The sequence below is a fragment of the Crinia signifera genome, chromosome 1 (assembly GCF_055691185.1).
Source record: "Crinia signifera chromosome 1, ASM5569118v1, whole genome shotgun sequence".
NCBI lineage: Eukaryota > Metazoa > Chordata > Amphibia > Anura > Myobatrachidae > Crinia > Crinia signifera.
The window spans coordinates 357507499-357522218 of NC_139217.1; the positions used below are offsets into that span (position 1 = coordinate 357507499).

General features: G+C 39.8%; 1 protein-coding gene across 1 annotated transcript in view; it reads left to right on the plus strand.

Annotated features, from left to right (window-relative positions):
• Positions 1 to 13866, plus strand: part of LOC146009203 (septin-2A) — a 97444-nt gene extending 83578 nt beyond the window's left edge. Inside the window, exon 13 of the mRNA XM_083149335.1 lies at positions 11664 to 13866. The gene's annotated coding sequence lies outside the window, so the exon portion shown is untranslated. The remainder of the gene's footprint in view (positions 1 to 11663) is intronic.
• Positions 13867 to 14720: the final 854 nt, after the last annotated feature.

Below are 14720 nucleotides of genomic sequence, written 5' to 3' on the forward strand. Positions count from 1 at the left end.
CAGAAAAGCATTCTAGTTTGCAGGTGGATGCCAAAAACCCTACCACTGGCCCTGTCTCTGCCTAATAGGGGTATGGGAGTTTGGGTAATTAGGTGGCATAGAGAAATGCTTTCCCCCCACCTCTGCATGACCACGTTAAGCCCTGGATATACTAATTGGAGAAACTGCACCTGCCATAGGGCAGGGTGCAAGTGTTGATTATGCACACAATTGTGCACCAATGGTTGGGTGTCAGAAATCACTGGCGGTGTTGCAGCGTGCAGAGGTGCTGAAAGTGGGCGTCTCTGTGCTTACACATTCAGGTGCATGCTTGTACACCAGAGTTAGGCTGAAACTAGCATTTACATATTATCACAGCGCAAATCTGGTACCAGACACAGCGTCCACCTCTGAATCAGACCATTTATGTTTCACTTCTGGCTCCAAATTTGCTTTGATGTTTGGCATACAATAGACCAGTTCTCTTCTGGCACCCTGACAACCTGGCTTACAACCAATGCATTCCACATTTTCAGCAGTTGCCAGTGACCATTTTTCCTAAATTTATGGGACATTTTTTCCCTACTCATTCTTCTTGATCTTCAACTTTTCACTGTTTATCACACCCTACTTTCAAACCCTTAATTCTGTTTAACAGTGCCACAATAACTTCCAGTGCCCAAACTAATGTTGGCATCATCTCTATATGCCCTCTTTTTTGTACTCACGTTGTACTAATCTCCAAGTCATGTTACTTTTATCTGGGCAACCCTGATAGAAGATATTTCTCAGGAATTTACAAAATAATCCCTTATTTCATCATATCCCCGTAATGACCACTGTAACTTATTCCTTGCTACACTTTCACTGTACAGTCAAGTACATATCAATGTCAGACTCATCCATATCTGTTTCACCTCTGTCGGTTCCTGTTTCCTGTGGTCTCTTGTCTTAATGTTACAACAATGACCATTAAATTTCATAACGTTAATATTCTTTGTCTTTCATTCCTTTAAAATCGTTGCATGTTCCGGACGATTTTGTTTTAATTTTTATCTTTATTAATCACGTAACTAGGTAAGGCTACCTACACTATAAATCCATTAACTCTGCAACAACAGTGCTATACAAAATAAATTGTCTGTAAAAGCCAATCTAGAAATGTGCAGCCATTGTATACATTTCACAATAAATGCTAGAAAAGCAGTTTAAATAAGTTCATTGAAATATGAAAGAGGGACTGATGGCTATGAGTAGATCATTACTATGCGTCTGGAGATGCAAGTAATTACCCCGTGATACTAGTACCGTCCAGCAAGAGTCATTGTTTGGTGTCTGTGCTTTCCTAGGGGATGCAGTGTAAATCCCGGCGGTCAGGATCCCGGCGTTCAAAATCCCGACGCCGGAATCCCGACTGCCGAAATCCCGACTGCCGAAATCCCGACACTTTCTCCCTCCGTGGGTATCCACGACACCCCCGGAGGGAGAATAAATGAGTGTGCCGAGCGTAGCGAGGCACCGGGCCCGCTGCGTGGCGAGCGCAGCAAGCCCGCAAGGTGGGGGGGGGGGGGCGATCCACGTGTCGTCCCCCCCCCCCCTTGTCGGGATTCCGGCGTCGGGATTTTGAACGCCGGGATTTAATACTGAATCCTTTCCTAGGTATATAAGTACTTGTCCATCAGCTGCAACATTCCAGTAATTAGCAGGTCCACAGTCCACTGCACAACTACTGCTCTGCATGCAGACCGCTGTGCCATGCTAATCTGGACCCGGAAAGGAAAACTGTAGATTTCCATCCTGTGTGATTCACTGTACCCAGTTACATGAAGGAAATATGTTGCGGTTTTCTGGCACAGTGGAACAGACGACTGTAAAGGCATTTCTATCAGGGGTATGGATCATTGGACAGACAGCAACTAGGTCGACAAGTATTAGTTTGACATTAGTCAGACACATGAGTGAATGTCGACATGCATTAGTTCAACATTGGGAAGGTTGACATGGGGTTTTTCACTTTTTTTTGTCTCGAACGTCGACATGGACACAAATGTAGAACCATTTGCTCTCGCCGTGCTTCGGGCATGGTGCCTCGCTGCGCTCGGCACACTATTTTATTCTCCCACCATGCCCTAGTAGGTGGTAGGGCATGAAATACTGCATGTCTGCACAAAAAAAAAGAAAAATCCAATGTCAACCTTTTGACTGTCGACCTAACCCATGTAGACCTTACAGTCATGATTACCTTCATGCATGTCGACCTAATGCTTGTAGACCTAGTTAGCGTGTCTGAGCCTAAGCAATGCCTTTCTCCAATGGTCCACATGCTGTACGTTTTTTTTGTTTTTTTTTGAGGGGTGGAACTTTTTCCTATTTTACCATCCACGTGGACTCTGATTGGGAAGTGTGCTCAGCGCAGCAGAGTGACGCACCTGGCCCCAAACATGGCTAGCGAAGCGGTACACTAGTTGGGAGTCCACGTGCTTAGGTGCTGACATTGACAACAGAAAAAGTAAGAGACTCATGTAGACCTTTTCCATATCAAGCTTTTGCTTGTGTTAACCTTTTGTCTGTTGACCTTGTGCGTGTCGTTCTTTTTGGTTTCGACCTAATGACTGTCGACCCTTTATTCCATAACCACATCTCAGAAGCTGGATGCATGGCTATGAAAAGATAATATAGAAAGGCTGTGGAAGGAAGGCTGTGAGGACCACTAGTATATACCGTTAGTAGCCAGCTGTAGGCAATATAATATCCTGTGTACAGATTCACAAGCTTTAATTATGTGACACTACATATGTATATGTATTTGTGTGTGTGTGTGTGTATGTATATATATATATATATATATATATATATATCTGGGTTGCGGCCCGGCACTCACCCCTCCTGTTCAGCTACCCGGGTGCCCGTTCAAATAAATGGACGATAGAAGGAAGAAAGGACTGGCACTCCTGGGATTTGTGAAATCACAAATCCCAGGAGTGCCAGTCCTTTCTTCCTTCTATATATATATATATATATATATATATATATATATATATATATATATATATATATATATATATATATATATATATATATATATATATATATATATATATATATATATATATATATATGTATGGAAGCTATAGTTATGGAGCTCGGCGATCTGTGTTATTTAACAATATTGGACCAATCCAGGAGAATTGTTGCAAAAAATATATCAGAAATTTATTTTTAAAAGGAAGGCTAACACAGTATATAGTAACAGAAAGAGAGAATGGGATGGTGTCTCAAGAATTATACGGTACTAAAAATCTATGTATGTACAGCAATAAAAAATATGATTAAATGCTGTAAAGACACAAAAATAGTTTGGCTCTGTATAAGAATAAATTACATACAAGATAATACAATTATAAAAAACGGGAATACTGCATACAGTGAATATAGTATATAAAATCGCTTAGCTGAGTAAGGAGACAGGATTAAAAGCTGCCCGACATGTTTCGTCTAACAAGACTTCCTTAGTATGCAGTATTCCCGTTTTTTATAATTGTATTATCTTGTATGTCATTTATTCTTATACAGAGCCAATGTTGGCCCTCAAAGGGTTAATAGTGGGAATGATTTTTCGTAAAATGCTTTTCCCTGGTGCAAGTATTTAAGAGACACAGCAAGATGCCTATATGCAGATCAAAAGCAACCGTGCACTAATGGAGATGGAAAGCAGCCTTTTTAGTGCTAATCTGGTTGACATGTGGACAAGCTACAAAGTACATATTACACCTATGTGTTCTATTGCTCTAGGCACAACTGCACGAGATCATTTTATGTATTTGTTACAACCTTCCCGCAGAAGGAGTAGTAAGAAATATAGCAGGGGAGTGCATGGCAATGCTATGAGTTACACAGTGGTTAGCATTGCTACCTCACAGCACTAGAGTAAAGGGTCGGCTGTGGATTGATTCAAACCAGAGCCCAGTCTGTGTGGATTTTTAAGGTTCTTCATGTGTTTTTGTTTAAAATATAATTATTTTAAACTATAATTGATCAAGTAGGCCCAAAATTGTTGCAGGTGTTTTTATATCATTTTTCCACATATTGCAGTTATGTCACTGGTGCTGTGATACTTGCCTGCAGAAAAGCCACGGAATGTTACTTCTGACGTGTCTGCATTCACTGTGGTCCTTTCTGTTCCTGCAACATGCAGGACTCCTCAATTGTATGAATTGTAAAAACGATTCCGGAAACCTAAACAATAGAACATTATGTTTTTGCAGTGTTCTGTGCAGTAGAAATAGTAGTTATGTTGTTTATTTTGAAATGTCTGAATGAACAATAATGGTGTCAACGAGCCCTTGTTAAAAGCATAAAATCCATATTTTCTTCCATTCCCTGGTATTTCTAAATCTTCCTTGTCTGCATCGAAAATCCTGTAATTTTGTATAAACCCTGCCTGCTCACCGTCACTTGGCAGTTCCTGTGGCTTATATTTAGCTAATGAAAGGGAAGTTATAAATAGGCTTTATTTTAAAGTAGAACCTTGGCTCAGATAAATGGACTCACAAGTCCCTGATTGTCCTCCAATAGCTTTCAGTTTTCCCCAGGTTTTTTTTTTCCGCAGTGAAGAAATCTCTTCCTGCAGCTGAGTATAAACACTTCTATGTCCTCTAAGTACAGGAAAAGGACAGCTGTCTGTAGATGCACTTCGTCAGCCTCAAACACAATTGCTGGATTAGCAGATGTGGGTTGTGTTCTTAATGCTGAAAGCCCATTTAACTTTAACCTACAAGTTGCTTTTATGGAACAGACAACACTTGGTCAAAACACCTGCATTAGGTAAGACTTTCCATGGGCCATCCACTGGCAGCACAAACAACATAAGCTGCAGTTCTGGGTAGGTTCTGCTGTGTCTACTTCCATGATTTGGCCAATTTTACAGTCGCCTCATCTTTTAGTACAGAACCACTGAAAATACCTTTACATAAATTACAGGCTAACTTAAAGAGAAAGGTAAGAAGAAAAAGTGAACCACTAGTATGGCCAAAGCTGCTGTATAAGGGAGTGTGTAAATCTCCCAAATATGTAAACAAAGTAAAAAGGATTTATATATATATATATATATATATATATATATATATATATATATATATATATACACACGTAGCAATCCGCACACAATTCAATAGTTCATCCCGGTAGTGCTCACTTCAAGGCACAAGTCCACAATATAGAATTTTTGAAAGGAGGGCACTCACCAATTCGCAGATAAAATTTCTTATTTATTCAATTCATTAAAATATTGAACCTCAAACAGTCGTCAACGTTTCGGTCTCTGTTGGAGTATGATCTCTTGCTGCTATACTGTCAGTCTTGAAGAAGGTCTGAAATGCGGACCGAAACGTTGACGACTGTTTGAGGTTCAATATTTTAATGAATTGAATAAATAAGAAATTTTATCTGCGAATTAGTGAGTGCCCTCCTTTCAAAAATTCTCTCTCTCTCTCTCTCTCTCTCTCTCTCTCTCTCTCTCTATATATATATATATATATATATATATATATATATATATATATATATATATATATATATATATGGAAAAAAGGGTGATTGGAGTGCGCAACCTAATTGTCTCTATGGTCACGTGAATAACATGTACCACCCAGTTTCAGTATTCAGAAGTCCTTTCTGAAGGTATTTTCTGTGTGTCCAATATTGGATTTGTTTGCAGTAATCATGCGATTTTTCTTTTTTTGAAAAAAACTTTTTATTTCGAAAAGCAACCCGACGCGTTTCGTCTTTACGACTTCATCAGGGGTACAACCGATGTATGATTATATAGATAACAATCCATACAGTAGATATTGCCGATTGAAATGGGTTTAAATGTATCAATATGGTATTGAAGATATAGCCAACCTTTTATAAAGAGTTGGGTATTCCAATAAAATTGTGGTGGATCTATTTAGGATGTTCCCAATTGGCGGGCGATTAATCGGTCGCCAGTTTAGATCAATATAGTACTGTGGGTGTATCCCACTTTTTACAGGCTGTTGAATATTCGTTGGTTTGTGGGTGATAAATCGGTCACCAACTTGGGTCAGGAACTCTTCCAAAATGAATACCTCCTCCTCGCTCACTAGTGGGGGTATGAAAAGGTCGTAGGACGCATACCGCCGCCGCTCGCCACGCTTCGGGTTCACGTTTATAGTGGGGGGTGGCGTGGGGGTGCATTTAACATTATAAGCACCCATTAGGGTGCTTATACAATTTTTAATCGCATCGCATTGTATGGCATTGTATGCCATATACAATGTCATACAATTTTAAAATTGTATGACATTGTACAACATCGCGCGATATCCCATCGCATGCCTTTTGGTATGCGATGCGATGGGCGCCGCTATAATACACAAGAACCTTGTTTTTAATATTTTACTTTGTTTGATGGTCATGAGAATTCTCATAATTATGTCATTATATCTGTGTAATTAATAAATGTATACTTTTTAAAGCCAAGCGCTATGTGTGTATATATATATATATATATATATATATATATATATCTATATAGATATAGATATATATATATATATCCTTTTAACTTAAAGAAAAAAACTGTCAGAAATACAGACAATATAGGTGAATGGTTACGTTGCCGCCTAAACGCACTGTGGTCATGGGTTTGATCCCCACCATGGCCCTGACTGTGCAGAGTTTGTATATTCTCTCCGTGTTTGCGTGGGTTTCCTCCGGGTACTCCGGTTTCCTCCCACAATCCAAAAACATACTGGTAGGTTAATTGGCTCCCAACAAAATTAACCCTAGAATTAATGAGTATGTGTGCATGTGGTAGGGAATATAGATTGTAAGCTCCACTGGGGCAGGGACTGATGTGAATATTCAAATATTCTCTCTGTAAAGCGCTGCGGAATATGTGTGCGCCATATAAATAACTGTTAATAAATAATAAAATAAATACATTTCAGCTACCTTGCTTGGAGAAAGCGACCAAAAGGGAAGTCCCACACATAATCAGCACGATTTCCAGGACACACAATAGATCTTATGTAGTGTTCATTCTAGCACCCGCTATATTTGAAAACCCATGCAGTTCCTGTTCCCTGCCTGGGGTGTCGCTGTCTGCTGTGGTGTTTCTAGTACAGGTCTGGTTTGCTTATCATTGCTGATGTACAGACCACACTGTGCTAGAAGCACTGCAGCAGACAGTGACACCCCAGGCAGGGAACAGGAACTGCATGGGTTTTCAAAGATAGCGGGTGCTAGAATGAACACTATTATGTGTATAATTTCACATAATCTATCGTAAAATCTGCAGCTCCCAGCATACTGCTCATTAGCAGCATCTTCAGATCTGACATGCAGCACATAAGATCTAAGGATCGACCTCGCGACACACGGGCTCGCGCATTGTACCGAAACACCTCACGATGTGCATTTAAAACACACAATGCATCACACAACCCGCCAAAATTATGGGTACGGACCTGAAATCGTTCTGATGTATGGCCAGCTTTACACTGCTCAGTGTCTGGTACCCAGCAATGCACCCTTCCTGGTACCCCTGCAAAAAATACATTTGCATCCTTTTATATGTTCAAATAAACGTGTGTTCATTATACTGTAGTACGGTAGAAATGCAAATAGTCACACCTACAGTATAAAAATGAAAGAACTTATTACAGTCATCTGTGTCCCCTAACTGTTTAATAAAAAAAAGCTACATTTTAATATTTAATACAGCCCTGTATTTTCCGTAGTGTAATGGGTAACACCTACAGTATACTGAGCCAATGACCAAGCCCTCTGGAGCTTCACAGCACAAATACGCTAAGATTTGGCAAGCCCTCCCGCTAATAGACTGAGAATGATGTGTTGGTTCACTTTTTTCTTTTTTTAACATAAAATAGATGATCTATGTTGGATCAAGAAGAGCAAGTAGTAACCACCAACCTGTGGATAATATGGGTGTGGCATTACAAAATAGTATTAAAATACTGCAAAACTAATAAACGGACATTAACTTTAAAGGTAGCAGTATTATCCTATAAAATAAAAGTCTAGCACTGCTCCTCACCTCTTTGGGGAAATTGAAGTTTTGAACACTGGCAACCACTAGATGGTGTCCAACAAGGCAATTCAAGTATTGCTTTGTTTGGGCATGCACAGCTGCTGGCACTGACATTACTGTTATGGGAGCTAGTGACGAATATAGGAGGGAGGGGGGAATCAACTATAAAGGTTGTGTTCTAAATACAAACTGAATATGGTTTCTAGAAGGTGAGATGAGGAAATATTTACAAAACTTTTCCTTAAATTAATAATTTTATTTTCAAGAACAGTTGGCAATGCAGAATTGTATTCTTTAGAAATGGCTTCACAAAATACTTGAACCCTCTATAAGAATGGTACATTCATTACTGAAGATGAGCTTTGTAGATGTTATATAAAGAACACACGGTTTCCCATTTCAGGGTTTTATATCAATATTTTTAAATATGCAAAACCATGAGCTCCAGGCAATAAGTGAGCAAACTCCTGCATAATCTTGTATAATAAAGGATAATGCTGCTGCTCACCTCTGTGGGGGGAATTCAGGTTTTTTCAACGTGATCGGCTACTAGATGGTACCTGAGCAGTAGAGAACAACCGCGGGTGCTGACATTACTGTAATAATGTTCTGTAATTTTGTTACGCTCGTAACTGGTAATATATAATGGCCTGTAAGCATGGTTCTCTCCACTGTGTCTACCTAATTATGCTAAGTGCTTACTTTCATTATGTACAGATATGTCGGTACTTATGTAGTATCTGGGCGCCCGATTTTAAGATCGGGTCGGAAAATCGCATCAAAACTGCATGCGAGATCGCATGCAATCCGATGCGATTTTTCATAGGATTCAATGTTAACAAGGTCCTGTTCATTTCCCCACTATCCAAGTGGGCATAGAGTTGATTTTATATAGCGTGGCGAGCCACCGTGGATTACTTTAAATGTTTTCTGTGTCCCCTCGCGGGGCTCGCCACGCTTCGGGCTCGGTGGCTCGCTGCGCTCGCCACACTATATAAAATCAACTCTATGCCCACTTGGATAGTGGGGAAATGAACAGGACCTTGTTAACATTGAATCCTATGAAAAATTGCATCGAATCGCATGCGATCTCGCTTGCAATTTCGATGCGATTCGATGTGATTTTGGTATACAATCACAAAATCGGGCGCCCAGATACTACATAAGTACCGATATGTCCTCATACATCTTTGCTGCAGTCAATGAGACTTCTTTTGGCCAAAAATGCATCCAAGTCTCAAAGCAATGTGACTAGAATGCCAAGAAGACGTGCTGATTAATTTGATATGATGTATGTATATCTGTGTGCAGCTGTATATGAAGTGCTACAATTCTGCATCTGCAGCTTTTTTCCCATACAAGTTCTGTTCTGCTCCGTATACAGGACCTGATTCTGGTTCGGTTGCAAAGGTAAACTCTCTCTCTAATGGACTAAACCATGTGCACTGCAGGTGGGGCAGATGTAACATGTGCGGAGATAGTAAGATTTGGGTGTTATTTTGTTTCTGTGCAGAATAAATACTGGCTGCTGTATTTTTACACTGCAATATAGATATCAGTTTGAACTACTCACCCCACCCAAATGTAACTTTCTCTGCACATGCTACATCTGCCCCACCTGCAGTGCATATGGTTTTGTCCATTAGAGAGAGAATTTGCTCAAACACAGTAAACAAGTGCCATATATCAAATCAATCAGCAGATCTTCTCCTGCATACTAGTCACATTGCGTTGCAATTAAGATGTATTTTTGGAAGAGAAAGATGGCTGACTTTACAGTTGTGTAAGACCTGGTGGCTCACTCACACCAGGCATCTTGTGCTGCATTGCGTAGTGAGGATAGATGTACGGCTACATAGTATGTATCTGTACTATGTAACCTTATAGCCAGTGGACATTGGTCTGTACTTCTATCTCATGATGGGGCTGCGGAACTGTTGTGGAGTTATTCCGAAATTTTTTTTATTTGCATCACTTTTTTTAAAATGTTCATAGCTCAGCAAATATTCTCAGATGGCCAAATAGAAAGACAGGTCCTCTAGAAATGATACACACTATGTAATGCTGGTATTTGTATTCCTTGTTTCTGTGCGTTTTGATTTATGTTTCAATTGTAACCTAAATATTGACTTAACTAATATGGAGGCATGGTTCATAGGCTTCTCATTTGGCTACAAACCCCTATGGGGATTAAACAGAGTATCTGAGGTATGCACATTCCAGGAGCCTTGTTGTAGTGACTAGTAGTACTGTATGCATACACTCAGACATAAAACCGCAGTCCTGACAGTGGACCCAGCTGTACGTTTTGGAGCTTTCTAAGAGTAAGTGGTTAGTGATACGACACTTCAGTTGAAAATAGACACAACAAATGTGTTTGTCTGCCCTTTTACCATGGCTGGACATTTTAACCCTGAAATGCCCTCCAGGCAGCTTTGTACGCTTCATAAGGTACGTTGGCCTCATAAGAGCACACAGCTGTTAAAGATGAGTCAGGAATCTCAGTACTAAGGATCGCAAATCTAAACATAGATAGCAATGGAAGGAAGAGGATGGGAATTTCCATATCATAGAAAAGTTTTTTCAAACTTGTTGGCTGATATTTACACTTAAGGGCGGTATTTGATCTGGGATTCCGACTGTTGGAACATCCCGAGAGTTGGAATTCTGGGACATTTTCTCCCAGCTCGACAGTTTCTCAACAGGCGGAATTCAATCTTCCGCCTGCCAAGTGTTGAAAAGGGAGCATGTCGGCAAAAATGTCCGGGGATTGTCGAGAAACGGTGGTGAAATTGACAATCCATGGCTGTTTACGGCAAAACAAATCTGACTTGTTTTAAAGATGGACCTGTTTTGTCAACGTCCACCTTCACTGCTGTCAGAAATGGCAGCATTGAATAGGCGATGAGCGCTATTTCCCCTGTCGGAAATAGCACCTGACATTGAATACATACCCCCTAAATCTCCTGTTCTTACCTATTAATGAGAGGTACATTTTCTATGGTGCTAAGCCACTGCATCTTTGGGGGTTTGGATTCTAAATTAAAAGGAGTGATTATATTAAATACAAAACCAGAAATCTTTAGTATTTAATATTATTGCTCTTTTAAATTCACAGGCTAAGATGGCTGACGGTGTCATGGCTTTAAAAAACACTGCATAGAAAGTTTATCACGAAGTGTTCAAAATAATACCCCTTTCACACTGAAGGCTCAGTCTGGGATACCGAACACTGATAGGAGTGGAGGCTTTAGCTATACTTACACACAGCACTCCTGAGCCAGCCAATCCGCAGCCTTTTAGGCATGACCGTGGTCTTCATTTCACACTGCAGTCGACTTGGCAATAACCTAGGTCGATCCCTTTCATATAGAGCGGAGACCTAGGTTCCACCGCCTTTCCCTGGCATTTACTTGGGTTTTCAGCAGGTAAAGCAGTAACTATACAAACAAGTTGCTTAGAATTTCAAAAACATTTTCCTTGGAGAACATGAATGTAGTTCTTTGTTTCACTTTTCAAGTGGTATTTAGAATATGAAGTCTGGGGCACGTCTTTTACCTGTTTATACTTACTAATCTGTCTCTTTTCTTTTTCCTGTAATGAACAGGTTTCTGGAGCCTGGTCAACCCTCCTGCCACATGGAAAATTGAAATTTGGGCTCCACGTGCTCTGTAGCAGTCCCAAACATTGCTTTGTGTCAGCCATGTTCTTGATCATTACTACTTTGTAACCATGTAACTTGTTTAAGTGTTTTTATATTCGTAATATATTTGATGTGAATGTCCAACATATAACAAATTAGTACAAGTGCACATAGGCCTGTGCTTGTTTCGGGAGATTTTAATTCTAACTGTTAGAAACAGAGAGTTGCGAATCTTGGAGTCAGCTGTGTGTATTTGCACTGCTCTGTCTATGTCATTATCACTAGGTCTGTAAATGTCAAGTACTTGCACTTTTTTCTTATAACTGAATCTTACATTTTTTTAATGAGACACATGACTTCGGAATTGTCAGTGAGGGTCAAAACAAAAATCTTTTTTAGGCAACAACATACTAGCAATCCTGTGTATAAGGTACGATACTGAAATCAGTGATTTCTGGCATATAGGGCAGTATTCAATGAGAAAAGTTCTCCGTGTTTTGTGGAGAACTTGTGCTTTGTTCGCCTTGGACGGAGCATTTTGCTCTCCAAAAGCGAGCAACCCTATTCAATGTGAAATGTTCTCCGTCTTTCTAAGTGACTTTCTCCGTGTCTCTCCGTGTAGCAATTCTCCATCTTTTGATGGAGAGCTGGAATGTGAACTTTTAAACTAAAAGGTTTTTTTAAGAAATTTTGGTGTCAAAAAAATCAGTTTTTTTTTTTCTGTGAAGGGGCATGTTATTTTTATTCATGTGCTTATATATAGCACATGAATATATATTTAATTTAAAAAAATATATATTTTTTTTAATAATTTTTTTTTTTTTTTTTTTTACACAGTGCAGCCAGCAGGGGGCCGGAGCGCTCGAGCCGCTCATTAGATATTCATATATTCACTGCACCCGAACGTAACTATGCACAAACGGGTGCAGTGAATACTGGGTCCCCCGCTGGCTATAGGGGGGTGCAGCCTGGGTCCTGGAGAGCCCCCCTCCCCTCCACAGTCCTCTGGAGCAGCCAGGGAGACTTTAATCTCTCTGGCTGCTTCCGGCTCCCTGCTCCCTGCAGGGGTTAAGACTCTCCGCGAGTGGCGAAGAGCATCAGCCACATTGAATAGAGGGAGCAGGAGTGGCAGAGAGCCCTCCGGAACACGGAGAGTGCATGGAGAGCGAAATAAAACGCTCTCCATGCACGGAGAACTTTTTCATTGAATACTGCCCATAGAATCAAAGGTTCAAACATCAATGGTACCTACCCTCTTCCTCAGTGCCTTCTGATGCACAACCAAGTCATCTGATTGTAACCCCCCCCCCCAAATAAGGATGCATGCCATTAACAAGTTATTGCTGTTAAACCAATAGTGCCTTTATTATATCGGACTGTTTCAGTTTAACGCTATTAAATAATGATGGTTTTGCAGCTTTTTGTTTGTGATTTTTTGTTTCCTTTTGTCCATCGGTAGTTACTGTAATCACTGAGGATTATCTGTGCACAGGAAGCTTCTTGCTGCAGGCACTAAAACAATGCTAGCAGTAAAATCTGCACTGCTGTGAGAAATATCTGGGCATACCTATCTCATGCAATGTTAGAAACCCAATTCTGTAAATGTAAGATAAGGATCAGACTTGCCACGTTCAGTCAGATTCTCCAACACTTCTTTGCTGTGCTGTAGCTACATCGAATATCTGAGCACATGAAGGACTGCAAGTAATGAACACTGGCTCTTGCTCTACATTTGACACCTTTAGACATGAAGTCATAAACTGGAAGTAATTTAATATTTCAATAAGAAGTTAGTGTAAACCAACTGGGATAACAATTGCTGCAGGTGTGATACCGATACACTAATGTTACAGTGATTGGGTCTCTAGTCCTCCCTACATGCACCTAAAGTCAATTAAGAAGATCCTTTTCTAATTCGACCCATCCTTCATTTGTCTCAGACAGGTTGCACTCTACCTACTGTATTGGTGTTCATGTCAGAAAGTCTTTGCAGGAGAGGGGTTAAATCTGGCAAGCACTGACCTTGTTTATATTATGCAGCTCACATTCCTCCTAGTTTGATTTTCTCTTTTTAGCAGGTGCAAAATGATAATGCATGTGACCTCTCAGCTATTTTATTTTAAAACCTGACAAAAGTAATAACTAATAAACTGTACAGATGATCCAATCTCTGTGTGGTGCATTTATTTTGATGTTGGTTTATGGAGTGTAAAGGAATGTGCACTAACATAGACATATCTTTACAAACGTTTCATTACACGCCCTAGCACTTATCACATGTACACACTAAACACAGGGACTGTTTGGTCCCCACCAACCTGTACCGGAGTATATGATAGCATGATACATATGTTTATTTGTTATGCCTTGATGAAGGTGTGAGAACACCGAAAAACAGCTGTCGGGCCGTTGTTGGGATTTTCTGCTGTGGGAGCGGTTCCCAGTATAGCACCATAGAGTGTTGAGTATACATCTAAACCCGCCGTTTAACATGGATACCATGCTTGTGATTTTTTTCATTCTTATGCATTTAAAGAATCTTTTTTTAATTTGAATTGGTGTTGTGCTAGTCTCTATTCTTGACCATGCTACATGGAAGGGATGTTGTGGAGATATATATATATATATATATATATATATATATATATATATATATATATATTCACCACTTTTACAGTGTGACACCTCTAACTGCACTACATATATATTTTTATTCTCCAAACACCTTCCCAGTGTCACCATCCCTTACCTGCTCTGGATACGTATATATTATCAAATATCTGTTTCAATATACCTATCACAAAACTATACATTTGAATATAAAACTCATCACAATTTACATGCAAAAGGTGTCTCTTGCAGCTTCCAATTAGTCTGGAACACTCCTAATTAATACAAGTATAGTAAATATCAAAGGAGCGGAAATATTGATACATTTATTAAAATTATACTATAAATAACCATCATTAGGTACAAACAATGTAGTATTTTAACTTATTAGCCACATTTCTTCTATTTTGA